This window comes from Protopterus annectens, chromosome 6.part0 (assembly GCF_019279795.1).
Source record: "Protopterus annectens isolate FY-2018-M chromosome 6.part0, PAN1.0, whole genome shotgun sequence".
Classification (NCBI taxonomy): Eukaryota; Metazoa; Chordata; order Ceratodontiformes; family Protopteridae; genus Protopterus; species Protopterus annectens.
In genome coordinates this window covers 154,246,235-154,261,108 of record NC_056737.1, presented here as the reverse complement: position 1 = coordinate 154,261,108, position 14,874 = coordinate 154,246,235, and the positions used below count along the sequence as shown (strand labels likewise).

The 14,874-nt window shown below is 34.1% G+C and overlaps 1 protein-coding gene across 3 annotated transcripts in view; it reads right to left on the bottom strand.

Annotated features, from left to right (window-relative positions):
- Positions 1-14,874, bottom strand: part of NPAS3 (neuronal PAS domain protein 3) — a 2,415,438-nt gene that overhangs the window by 890,328 nt on the left and 1,510,236 nt on the right. The window lies entirely within an intron of this gene.

Here is a 14,874-nt window from a genome sequence, read left to right as displayed (position 1 = left end):
TGACAACACCTTCACATTATAAGGAATCCTATTTCAAAGTTTAGAGAAAAAAAATATTCAGAAATTTAAAGATACATATCTAAATAAATATTCAGCAAACTTTAAATTCTACTGTCTATAATACAGAACTTCATAGTCAGATGCTATGTTCTGATTCATATAAACTTATCTTTCAAGCAGAGTTACATTTGTAAGCCTCCAGGGCAAAAGATAACATTAGCCATTGTCAGAGAGTGTGCAAAACCTCTTCTGCCACATTACAGTGAAAAGGAATACTTTGTAAGAAGACTCCTGACTGCTTCAGCATACACCGATAGTTATCATCCTGTTAAAGGAGAAATCGGTCCTTTGTCTGTATTGCCCTTGACACATCCTGAAGGAGCGTACCTTGAAATTCTTTTGTCTTCTGAAGAGCCCTCAGACCTCTTAGATCTGATGTAGGTTAAGTGCCAGCAGATAAGTTAAGGCTTTAGTAGAACCTTGAATAACAACTATTTTTGTCTTTATCGTTAACTTATGACTATAAAAAAATATTTGAAAGGCTAAAAAATATTCCAGTTGTATACAATACTGTGCATACATATCAGCAATTCAAAGGATAATAAACTCCGGTGACTACAAGGTAATCTAACGTGAGTGTTGATTTATGTTTAACAGCTGCTTCAGGAAGGCTCAGTGCTTTGAAAGTGAAAATAAACAAGTAATGGGGGCATTTTGCATGGTTGTGTGTCATTTCTGCACAATTAACACAAAAATGTCTTACTTAATGTGGTTGCACTGATTTTGCCCTTGTTAATTTGGATTCTATTTCTTTACTGCTTGCTATTTCCTCAGACTGTTCTAAATCCCATATGCTATTTTACTGTTTGCCTTTCACCATTCATACATATGCAGTCTACCTCCAATTTCTATTTCTAGCTATATACAATTATTTTTTTTTACTATAGCATATAGAATACATTTGTCCATTTTTATCAGCTCTCATCTTTTCAACAGTCCATCTTATAGTAAATTAACATGCTTTATAAAATAGGTGCAAGAAACTGTTAGATCAGTTCTGTTCCATAAACAAGTAATAATAATATTATAATAATAATAATATAATAATAATAATAATAAGACACTTGATAAGTCTGTATCTATACAAGTTTCTAGTTGTGATTTGTGGCAGTGGCTATTTAAGCTTTGAATGACAGCCTGGTGTCAACAATCATAGGTTAACACTATAACTAATACAAATGGATAGAGTCAGGGTTGATACATTTAGCACCGATTCAAAGTTTGATTTGAGTTGTTAAAAAAATAATGCCTGCATTTCTTATTTCATGTTTAGCATAACTATGCACGCCTCAGACAACAGCTCAAAAACATGTAAACAGAAAATGTGCCTTGCACTGTGTTCTGGGGTGATAGCACATTATTACACTTTACTTACAAGCAAATGCAACTGTTAATAAAACTGTTGTTGGCATATAGATCATTAGTAAAGATGGAAAGCCAAATGTGGGTGAAATATTGAATAGTATGGAATATTCACTGACATCGGTTAAAAAAGTAAAGCAGATTAGTTCACTTGATTATTTTTATTGTATGTTACAGTTCCTATGCAAAGATTCAAGTGAATCAAACCTTATAGCATTCAGTCTGAGGAGTAACAACTGTTCTGCTAAGCTTTTGTGCCTCGGTTTTCCTACCTCCTGAAGGTGTGGTATCCTGGATGTGATATTGAACCATTACTTCAAGGGTAACAGCTGACAAGACACAGTTACCACTTTACCCTCCCAGCAGTCTTTACTGGTCATGCACCAATAATAGGTTCTGCAGTGCACTAACCATTGAAGCAGCAATTTCTCACTCTGAAGAACATGGTTTGTTCCTCACTAAGGTGTCTGATGTAGGATACTGGTATTGTCTGTTTCTGTAATACCAAAATGTCAACAAGCCAGATGGAAAACCTTCAGGTAACCTCAGTCCATTGCTATTGCAACCCTCAAACAAAGATCATGGTAATACACCACATCTTCTCTCCTGCCTTCATCTTATCTTCTTTGTCTTTTCACTGCTATGTCATTCATTAGAATTAATTATGCCATTAATTATACCATGTATTATGGTGGCACAAGGCCACCACAGACCTATTCTAATGGTCTGACTCTCACCTGGACCTCCTTCATGTAAGGAAAACTGTTGAACCCTAATGCCTGATGATTAAAATATGTACTTTGCATCTGAACTGATGGTTGGCCTGCCTTGTTTAATATGAAATCAAATTATGCAGTTAGTCTTTGGCAGTAATTTTGAATGTAACAAAACAGCTAATGGCTAAAAATGATAAATTTAAATTACAAGGAAAAGAAACCGGGCAGAATGGAGAGAAGGAAAAAATGGATAGAAGGAATAGGTCTATACAAATGCAAAATATGGACAGAAACTCTTAGGCACTGTGGAGTTAGGTGCATCTTGGTGGGTGGGGGAGATAAGCAGCCTTGGGAGAGATGAACTGAATGTGACTTTCAAAGAAATTTAGCTGAAAACAGTCTCACTAGTAAGTCTCTGGTGAGCCATAAGGGGGTTAGGTATTTGAGAAATATCAGCCGCAGTTGAAAGGACTGGAACATGTTTGTCACACAAATTGCTTATTTCTTTCTACAGAAGGTTATATGTACTGATGAGAAAAGTGTCTTCTGCTGAGCCCATTATGTTTTCTAACTTATTGTCTCTCTCCACTAACTTTTTTAACTCTAATCATTTTCTTGCTTGATCAGTCAATGAGTGCCTATTGGCTAGCAGTATTTGCAGGCTTGCATAATGTTTAAGGTCTGTAACACAAGATTTTTATTTTATTTTTCGTTTGTTTACCAAGGTGGTCTGATTAGGCTAGTAGCCTATTTTCAGTGCAGGCCTAAGGAAAAAAGCTCCACATACAGACAAAACAATAAGCCACAGAACATTTTTAAAACAGTATGTTGTATGTTCTCAGTTTGCAGTTATACTAAGATCAGCAATAACAAAGATGGCAATTAGTTCATACAGATATTGCTAATATAGAGAATACTAGTTTTGTTTAAAAGTTAGTTAACAATAGTCCAAGATCATTGTTACAGAAACCATTTCTATTCATCAATAATAAAAAAGAAATGAGGGAGACACAATGTTCATAAACGAGTGGATCTGAAAGAAGAGTGAGACTGAAGAGGAAGAGTAGGAAGGCATGCACTGGTACAGTTGTTGGAGATGTAAGAGAAGCTTATAGGGACTCCAGGGCTGATGGGAAGGATTAGGTAACGTGGACGTTAGAGAAAAGCAATAAAGTATATGGAACTGGAGATGAGATACAGGGTTTGATTCTCATCTTTGGTCTGTGACTGGTTATTCGTTAGGCATGTAATAGTCTGCCGACTGAATTGCCTAGCAGTTAACTAGAGACTACACCCCTTCTTTTGAACTGTCTTCCCATCCATGTGAAACAGACTTTCTGTCTACATTTGTTACTGGATTAGTGGATGAAGAATTGTAAATTTACCCCCTGATCTGCTACATACATCCCTGTTAGAAACAGGAAGCTTGCAAATGCTTAATCACACATACCCAAGCTATACTCCTATTAAAATAAGTAGTATCAGAGCCTGAAAAACACATTTGGAAAATATAGCTATGATTAAAATGACCCTTTAGGGTTGTTAGCCTAGCAATTGCCTATGAACTTATAAAATAGAAATAAGTTTAACATTTATTAAAGATGAATTCCTTCCCAGAATTCATTGCTCCTTCTACATTGCTTATACTTTCCTTTCAGGCTCTGTTGATTTCACTTAAACATCCCCTTTTATAAGGTTCTAGTACCATTGTCTGATGGGTGAGTTGTCACTGGCTGTTATATGAATAAAGGCCAATGCCTGTGAATACAGAACGTACCAGACAAGTTCCAAAGCCATCTTGCTATCAGAAGGGATGGTGAACTTGAGGAGTGCAGCAGACAGGCAAAAAATGTCTCTGCCACATAGTGACACAGGAAGTTTGACAGCATACAATTGAATCTGTTCCATCTGCAGATTAACTTTAATCAATGATTATGTGTGTGTGTGTGTGTGTGTGTGTGTGTGTGTGTGTGTGTGTGTGTGTGTGTGTGTGTGTGTGTATGTGTGTGTGTATGTGTATAATCTGTGGGTGCGTTAGCAGGTCTTCATATTACTACTGCTTAATATTTCACTAAAAATAGAGAATAAAAACTGGTTAATGTTGGGCATCTCTGGTAGTAAGAATGAATGCAGTAATTAGAGACAAGCTACTTTGACGTCAGTTGTTGGTAAATGTATGAAACATTTACAAATGAGAAGCTGGTAAATGGTTTAGTTAACATTTATTTTGTCTAAAAAATTTAACATTTTTTCATCACATCTTTAAAGGAGATAGCTTTCATAATAAGGACAGGGGGTGTCTGACTATCAACATAGGCCTATTTCCATATTAGTAAAGAAAACTCTGGAGAGTTACAATTGCACTCGGTTGTGACCAGCTGTCCTGTGTTGAAGAGACAGCAGTTTCACCACTGGGTTTTAATATTCAGTTACTTTGCTACAGTGATGATCCCAACAGCATATGGATATGAGAACAGAGTGAGCACACTGAATTTTCTGTAGGATATGAAGTCTGAAACTCAAATGTATATCATTATTTAGTGACGTCAATTATCAGTGATTTGCCAGAGAACCAAAAATCTTATGAAGACCAGACCAACAATATGAGGCGAAAATCTGGACAGTTGAGAGCTATGCCTGAGACTTTTTTTTGTTGCAATTAATGGCCCTCTTTAATATGCAGTTTTTTATGCTTCACAATTAAGTACATTGGTGTCTTTCTAAGCCCTAGCCAGTGTTCTTAAGCCAGACAAACTGAGTTTTCACTAAATCTTTGGGTACAATGAAAGGGCCCTGTTAAGCTGCTTAGAAACAAACCTAGAACAGACACCATGAAGAACATTTTAATTTGAGACTCCCCTGTGCTCTCTCTATTAAATAATAACTCTCATGCAAATCTTTCCCATAAGTATAATAGTCTCAAGAAAATATAGATATGTGTCTCCCACTGTAGTTGGCAGTAACGTCAGTGTCTTTCCTTAACTAGGGCCAAAGGCCACCATATTGTTAGGAGGACCACCACCCTACATACTTGTACTTAAATTTTCATTTAAAGATTAATTGCCCCACCCACCTGCCCATAAACTTTCCATTGCACAGACTACTTATTAATTTCAGTGCCAAATGGGCTGTGGATTACTGCCATCATTTGTTACTGTCTACCTCTAAAAGCCTTTTCTGTTGCAGGCCTTGTTATAGGAATGCTCAGCCTTCTACGTTTAGAATAATTTCTGAGGTTCATACATTCATGTCTAAGCATCTCTCTGATTTCATCAGTTAGTACCAATGTGTTTCACGGAAAATTGTTTTAACTCTGGTTGTAAAACTATTTTGTTATCATGATTGTTGATAAACACTGGCTTGTTCCCGCTACTGTTAATATCACTTTGTATATCCTTTGGATGAAAGTTTAAACTTATACCCTATCTGGCTGAGTTTGTGATAACTCAGATGGATAAAAACAAATCCCATGGCACTTACTGAAAAGAGCAAGGGAAGTTCACCTGTAGCAAGGGAAGTTCACCTGTACCCTGACCAGTTTTCCCTAGTCAGCATGAATAGTACCTCAGGTCTACCCTGAAAAGGCCACTGCTGTAATGGGACTAACTCAGTCAACAAAGTATAAATAAATTAATAAAAATAAAATAAGCATATAATGCACATATTGTGCATCCCTGACTTGTTATACATTCTAATGGTATAAACTTACAATACATATATTAACTGATACAAAAACATTGTCCTTGATGTGCTATTCCAAACATAGTTATATGTAAATACTTTGGAAAATACTATCTTGTCTGCATTAGCTGATTCTAAAACTCTGTATTTGAATATTACACTATTGTCTGTGTCGTTTTCCTTTAACTTTTCTTGTACTAGTTTACTTACAAACAAATAAAAAAATAAAAACAATAAAATGAAGTCTAAAACACTCAAGCACAGGATAAATTTATCCATCCATCCATCCATCCATCCATCCATCCATCCATCCATCCATCCATCCATCCATCCATCCATCCGTAACCCCTTTTTCCATTTCATGGGGTTGGGGTGTCACTTCAACAGTGACAATCATCTAGAGCCAAGGTTTACATGACTGGGAGACTAGCCCTGCCACAGTAATTGTTCCACACACACACATTCACACCTATGGCCATATTACTGTGTCCATCCAACCTGCTGCATATCTTTGGAATATGGCAGGAAAGCAGAGCACCCAGAGGAAACTCAAATGAACACAAGGAGGAAATGCAAACTCCACACAGAATGCACCCCAACTGAGAATCAAACTGGGGAACCTCTTGCTTTGAGGAGACAACACTATCTGCTGTGCCACTGCAAGCACAGGATAAATAATATCCCTAAAACTAAAAAAAAAATGCATTTTAAACAATGACAGACTACAGAAAATCACACATTATATTATAGTAGCAAGGAATAAACAGAGAGTAATAAATTAGTCTTCTAGTAAATATTTTTGATTTAAAAAATGCGGTATCTACATTCCACAATGTCTGATAACTTTTAAGTCACTCATTGGGCCTCTGTTATTGTTTTCTTTTTGTGCAAAGAGTGCAGTTAATTGTTAACTGTGCCTGTCATTCACAGAATCTAAGCTTTAACCACCTACAAGTCATTTCTAAAAAGTGAACTTTTTCATAAAAGAGACTTTCTTTGCTATGGCATGTTATAGTGTGCAGTTTCTACAGGGGTTTTGCCTTGAACTTCACATTTTCATAGATGGTTATATTGCAAATTTATCAGTCAGCTGTATTTACACAATATTGTTTAAATGGGCCTAGCAGACTGGTACAGCAGTAAGCAAAAGTTTTGATGTAGTGTAGAGATATCCTTTTAACACAGAAATTGTAAACATAAAAGAACCCACATGAATGTCGGCTTCATTTAATTCCTTCAGAATGACACCCAGGCCCGAGCCCATGGAAGACCATTATATTTTTTTATTCACTTAAGCATAATTTCTCAATACCCATTTTGATCAATTCAAGAGCACAGGAAGTCATAGCCTACCCCTGCAAGAAATAGTATAGGGCAGAAAATAATCCTGGATGAGACTTAAGTTCCATGTAGAACATGTACGCACACACATGCATACACATACACGCACAGGCACATGCACACAGATACACACAGACATGGCATGCACATGCGAACACAACGCACACCTAGAGGCAATTTAAATGTTACCAGTTTACTTGAAAACAGAGGCCAGAAAGAAGACTCATGCAGGCATGCAGGTGTGCGGGCACAGGTACTCTACTCGGAAGGTTCTGTTACTAACCAAGCACCATGTGAGTGCACGTGCACATATGTTTCTTTAATTCAGCCCGTCTGAGCCATAAAGAGGCTGAGGACATGCTACATTCATGCTGCATTTAATATGCAGAGTGACAAACAGCATAATAAATCCTCATAATGACAGTGACAGCTAGAAGGGCATACAAGAAGTCCACAAGCATGCAATCACTTTCCAGCAAATTTCTTTCACTGCCTTGAAGAAACGAAGTGCTGATTTGTACAATCTACAATACAACAGCTTGTGTAGCTTAAGTTTATTTGTTCTTGTGTGAATCTTCATTCTCTCTAAAAGGATATAGTGTGAGTCTATAATGTAAAGCTGAAAAAAGATCTGTTTCAACAAGGCAAGTGCAAATGCTTTACAACAGTAAATATCACTTGACCCATGACAGATGTGACACTCCAACATAACACACGCAGTCCATAGCTCTTGACCCATCCCTTCCTAAACTCTTAACTTCTCCCTTCAGCTCCACTCTCTTCCATCTCTTTTAATCTTGTAAATTCGTCTTAACAATATCATTAGTAGATGCCTGCAGCCACATAGCAACTTCTTTCACTCCTCAACTAGCCCCAACAATACTGACATCTACCTGAGATGGTCGACAAGCCATTTGATCGACTTTCATTTGGTCGACAGACACTATCTGTGTTTTACTCAACACACACAGTCCCTTTCCATTATTCTTACAATATACATAGTTTTGTTTGGACTTTGATCCAATTCTCCCTTTCTATTGCAAACCCATTGTCTTACAAAATGCTTCCTTTAATTTTTTATACATATATATATATATATATATATATATATATATATATATATATATTATATATATATATATATATATATATATATATATATATATATATATATATATATATATATAGGTCTACCTGAGATGGTCGACAAGCCATTTGATCGACTTTCATTTGGTCGACAATTCATTTGGTCGACAAGCATGTTATGTGGGGGCTGTGCCCCACCCCAACTATATATATCAACTCTAGGGTCGCACAACATTGGGGAGGGGGGCAAATCTGCCTGTCGACCAAATGAATTGTCGACCAAATGAAAGTCGATCAAATGGCTTGTCGACCATCTCAGGTAGACCCATATATATAGATATATATATATATATATATATATATATATATATATATATATATATAAAATGTGTGTGTGTGAGTCCATATTGGGCATTTGGAGCTATATATCACTGTTCTACTTTGCACTTGTACTCTTTTTTGTGCTATTTTCCCAGGCTGAGCTTAAAAATGGTCTACCCCCATCAATGTTCAGCTTCAGTCAACAAATGGAAAATAAAATAAAATGCATCAGACACTGGAAGCAGGTACCAAACTGGCACATCTTTATTTTGCTAGTACAGCACAGCTCAGAAAAACTTGTATTTTAATTTGCCTGATTCCCTCAAAATGGTGTCAGCAAGTCATAAAATTAACAAAATTAACAACTATTAATAAGGCTGTTTTAACTGGTACACTGAAGAAGACATCACTATATATGGGTCCTCTAAAGATGCAGAGAAGATATCCCTTAGAAAACATCCAAAGTGCCTTTGGAGCCTTCCATTTACTCATCAACATTTTTTAAACAAGCAAAACTACACAGTTAAGACAATAAATAAAGCACATTGTACACAGTACTGTTCTGCTGTGACAATGAAAGTGATACTTGAAGTTGTCTAGGAATTGAACGACTCTCTGTCTACGCTTTCATAAAAGTAAACACTTCTGGCATATCTGAATACATACAGACTGTCAAAATACCAGGATTGTATACCTATTTTGTTTAAAGAATGTAAACCTAATAAACCTGTGAAATTATTTTTCAGCCTTGATAGTTATAACTTCTATCCAGGAATTATGCTGGATACTGACAAATGATCTTTGCCTAGCCTAATCTGTAATCTTAATCCTTTTGGTATGCTATTAGAGACTGGATCTGACCTCCAGCCTCCAAATGTTACATGGTGAGTATCGTACTTCCCTTTTCCTTATCCACGCATTTGTGAAATCTGCTACAGTTTATCATACGTCACCCAACTGAGGGGTCACTGGGTATTCCACTAACATTTTTATAAAGAAATGGGTTCCCCATAGTCAGACATATCTTCTCTTTTCCAGATTCGTATAATATCTATTTATAAACAGTTGTTACTAATTGGGTCTATATCACAACGCCGAACTAACATAAGTTCAAACGTTGTAACATTGAACCCTAAACTCCGAAACCCAATAATAACGAAAACACAGAACAGCGATTTTTTTCCCCAGGGGAAAAACTCACTGTTCTGTGACAAAAAAAAAATAAATAAATAAAAACTTAAACTTAAAGTAAAGTTGGGGGGCTTTGCCACCCACACCCCACAATGTGGGAGGCTGTGCCCCCCCACAACGCCCCTACTTAAATATACCAAGATCACACCACAGTGGAGGAAATAGCAAAGCCCCGAAAACGGCCCACTGATTTTTTTTTCCCTTGGGAAAAAAAATCAATGTGCTGTGGGTTTGCTATTTTTGGATTTTGGACTTTTGGGTTCGATATTACAACGTTCAAACTTATACAAGTTCAACGTTATAATATAGACACTTGCTAATCTCCTGTTCTCAATGTATATGCCAAAAAGTTTCAGTACTTTCTGAATATCTACTTTTCCCTCTTTTCTTCCAGCAAGGATTTATTTCTCTCAATTTTTCTTGCAGGGTTTTTTTTGTGTTGGCCACACATCAATGTGACTTTTTGAACATGTACTATTTGATTTATTCTACCAAATACCCTTACTAAAGGCAATGAGTGGGCTTCATAGATCTTTAAACTTGTATTGACTCTCCCATTCATGTACTACATCTGTTCCCATTGCAGTGATATGTTAAATACTGTGACTGAGAGTCTTGCAAAGTATGTCAGGAAACTGTACAATCCATCTGCCAGCCTCCTACAAACAGACAATGCCCCAAATAAATCTTGCCACACTACACTCAAGATTTGCTAAAACCATCGCTACTTCTTGTGACCTAGAAGGGATCAGAGGTTCTTCCACATGACCACCAGCATCTGTCAAAGATTAGTGATCACTGCTTGATTCTATACTCATGTGCCCAATATCAGAGACCCCTGTCAGCTCTCTCACCCTTCTACTAATGATATGAGATCCTGTAGTGCCCATTGAAGCCAAGTGAAAAGTTAATGAAGATGCCATGTCTCTAGTATCATTTTTTTTGTTCAAATAATTTTATTCAGAAAACTTTTTTTTAAAACAATACATAGTAAATATAACAGATCAAATAAAAGTGAATTGAATGAACTATTTAAAGAATATACTATGGCCTCAGGTCAGACAAAGTCAAAAGGAATTCAATCATAGATACACAGACAAATAATAAAGGTTATTGTAGAAGCATTAACAAATTATAACTTGTATTATTGCTTCCTCTTTTCTTATGAAGATAAAAATTTGTCCATTTTGAGTGTCTCTATTATGGAGAAAACCTTCTCCCAAGGATTGTTAGTCCATTTCTTTGGAAAGATCCTCATTTGCTTGACTTTAATTTCCAACAGTGTTACTTCTTTCAATAGTGAGAAAATCATCAATTGTTGGGATGATAGAGGAGTTCCATTTCCTAGTGATGCATTTTTTGAGATAGCCATTATAGTCCAAAGAAGATAAAGTTTCTTCTTTTTCATAGTAGTGGTTTCAATTTTATTCAGAAAAATTAATGACTTTGACAAAATGAAAGAGTCAGTAAAAATGGCTTGCAGAAATTCACCAATATCCTCCCAAAAATTTTTAATATGAATACAGTCATATATAATATGTGACCAATCAGCATTACATTTTAGATTACATCTCCAGCATATTGCCTCATTAGTATTTTTAAATCTAGTTATTTTATTAGGGGTGTAAAAGGTTCTATGCAAGAATTTCCATGCAAAGATTCTCCAACTTTGCATATTTGAAGTTAACTTAATAGCATACAGTATATTTATTTTTGATTCATTGGATAACAACAATGACCAATCTTTATTGATAAAATTCCAAAATTTCAGGTTCGAGTTTGTTTTGTAACTAATAATAATTTTATATAACTTTGAAGTTAAATTTGTCCAACTAAAGTCTCTGTATAATACTTCATGTAGATAAAATATAAATTTAGGTATGGAGTTAAATGAAGAATTTTCTATTGTTCTACACAAATCTTGCACATATGGTACCAGACTATTAAGAACTAACCAGTCACTACTTGATAGATTGAATGTATTAATTATCTGATTGACATTCATGACTGTTAGGTTTTCTATACATTGATACCAACATGAGAAATTATTTCCTTTCCATGAGTTGAGTATTTATGGAAATGTTATTAACAATGTTTTTTGTAATATTAAAAGGAGTTAATAACTGAAACCATAATTTAATTTCAATATTATTGTTTATGAAGTTCCAGAAAGTGTTATAAATGTAATTTATATAATTTAGGTTAGTAGGCTTGGTGAAATGGTACTGTAAGTTGATACAGATGATATTCCAGAGTACATTGTTCTGTCCAAGCAGTTGTATATTTTTTGAGAATTTATTTTCTTCCTGAAAAATAGCAGTAAGTAATGTTTTCCAAGCGGAAGAACATTTTGGATATATCCAATTTATAACTGTTTTAAGAATAGATGCTTTAATGTAAGATTCTAAATCAGGAAAGTTTATTCCCCCTCATTACTCAGGGTCTAATATGGTTTAGGAAAGCAATCATATTTTTTGGGATACCAAAGGAATCTTAAAAAAATTCTATTTAATTCTTTTAAAACTTTTTTACTAGGAATAATAGGTAATGCTAAAGCAATGTAGTTTACCTTTGGGAGAAGTACCATCTTTATTAACTGCAATCTGTCTTCAAATGTTAGGAACAATTTATTCAGTTTCACTATTAATGATTTAAGTGTACCCAGAATATTATTATGATTTGAAGATAGAGTTAATTCTAACATTTCACATAAACCAATTCCTAAGTAATCTAGAGAAGAAACCTGTTTCCCAATAATTGGATTTATGTTAGAAATTGAATTATTTTTATTATTTAATAACATGTGTTTCAATTTGGAAGCATTAATCTTTAAACCTGAGATGTGATAAAACTTTTCAGCTAATAAATTTAGTTCACATAGTGACTCTTCTGAATTTAATAAAGTGAGTAGAATTTCATCAGCAAAGAGCATACTTTTGGAATGAATATGATTATTAATTTCAATACCTTTAATTTTAGGGTTAAGACAAATAGTGGGAGAAAAAAGTTCAATTGCTAATGCAAACAACAGTGGTGACATAGGGCATCCTTGTCTGGTACCCTTAGTAATTTCAATCGCATCTGATGTGAAAGGGCCTAATTTTACATAAGCTAGATTATCCTTATAAATGTTTTTATTAAAGTAATGAATCTTGAGGGGAAATTATAAATTTGTAGTATTTTGAAAAGGTAATCCCAATTTAGTGAGTCGCCTTTTCAATGTCTAATTTTACTATTATAGTTTCAGCTTTGTCTCTATTTAAGAGATCTATAATGGTTAAAATTCTTTGTATGCTGTCTTGAGTGTGTCTATTGTGAATAAACCCCATTTGATCCTCATTAATGACTTGAGTTAGAGATTTTTTAATCCTGTTAGCCATTATAGACATAAACATTTTATAATCATTATTTAAAAGTGAAATAGGCCTGTATGAACTACACAAGTTGGGATTTTTATTTTCTTTTAAAATAGGTGTAATCAATGTATATCTCCATGAAGGTGGAATAATGCTTTGTAGATACATTTCATTCAATGCCCTCTGAAGTACTGTTATGACTGATGATGGAAGTAATTTATAAATTTCTATAATTATTCCGTCTATGCCTGGAGATTTGTTATTTTTGCCTTCCTTAATTTTCTCTTTAATTTCTTTAAATGTTATTTGTTTCTAAATATTTATGTTTAATCTCTCTGGTATTTTATTTAAATTTGTATAATCTAGTCCTATATCTATTTTGTTATGAGGAGAATCATTAATATCATAATGCTTTGTGAAATGGAATTTGAAGGCATCTAATATTATTACCTATATCTGATACATTTTTGCTTGTTTTCCCCTTCATGAATTATATTTGTAATACAGTTTGTATTGGATTGCCTTTTTAATCTCATTGCTAGACTATGCATATATTTTGGTGAAACAGCGTATTAATTTAATTTAAAATTTTCCAATGCCAGATTGGTTTTATGCATTATAATGTCATTGTATTTTTTATTCAATTCTCCAATTTCTTTTTTTTTTTCAACCAGGTTCTCCATATCCTTGAGGTTAATTTCTATAATGCATTTTTGAATATTAACTAATTCAGACTCTCATTCTTTTACTTTATTCTTACCGTAAAGATATGCTTTTAGTGAATCCCATAAAATAACTACATTTACGTCACCAGTATTATTTGCATCTAAATAATATTTTATTTCCAAATCTAACCAAGTCTTAAACTCATTTAATTTAGTAAAATATGCAGGAATTCTTTTAGTATGTGTTAGCTTCTTAAAGTTCATTTGAATTCTAAGAGTAAGTGAACTGTGATCAGATATGGGGCAGGGAATTATGGAAGAATGTGATATTTTCATTTTTAAATCTTGAGATACATATAATTTATCATTTCTTGTTTGAGTATTGAATCTATAATCACTATGAGAAAATTGTAATGAACTTTCATTTTTAAGACTAAAGGAATCTAATAACTGTATGTTATCTAACCATTTCTTAAGAGTTCTTCCTATAGATGTTAAACAAAATGGCTGCCTACTTGTAGTCTTCTGACTATCTAAGATACAATTAAAATCCCCTCCTGCTACCTTTTGAAGTCTTATTAACAAGTTCTATGTGCTTCTTAATTGTTCCTACTCCTATACCTGGAAACCAATATTCACCAATGTCCAAATTCTATTACTATATCTTATTATTACTATTGATAAAAGGCCATCTTTGTCTTTATAATTATATATTACTTGAGGATTAGTAACACTTTTCCTCCACAATGTTAATACTCCTCTGTTTTTTTTTTTTTACTTTATGAAGAGCTAGAGAGCTTTAAGAAATCATTTGGATTCCAAATGAAATTATCATTAACTTTAAAGTGAGTTTCTTGTAGAAATATCAATTGTGCTTTGTTTACTTTTAGATATTTAAGTAGGCTAGATCTTTTCCTTGGAATATTTAAACCATTCACATTTAGTGAGAGAAGTTCTATACTCATCCAGTTAATTTATTTATTGAAGAGTTCTGAAAGGAAACAATAGCAAGTTATTTTGTTACTTATTTGCTACATATCTTCCATACATATATTAATAATGTAGTAAACCTTCTTATTTCCTTTTGAGTTGTAT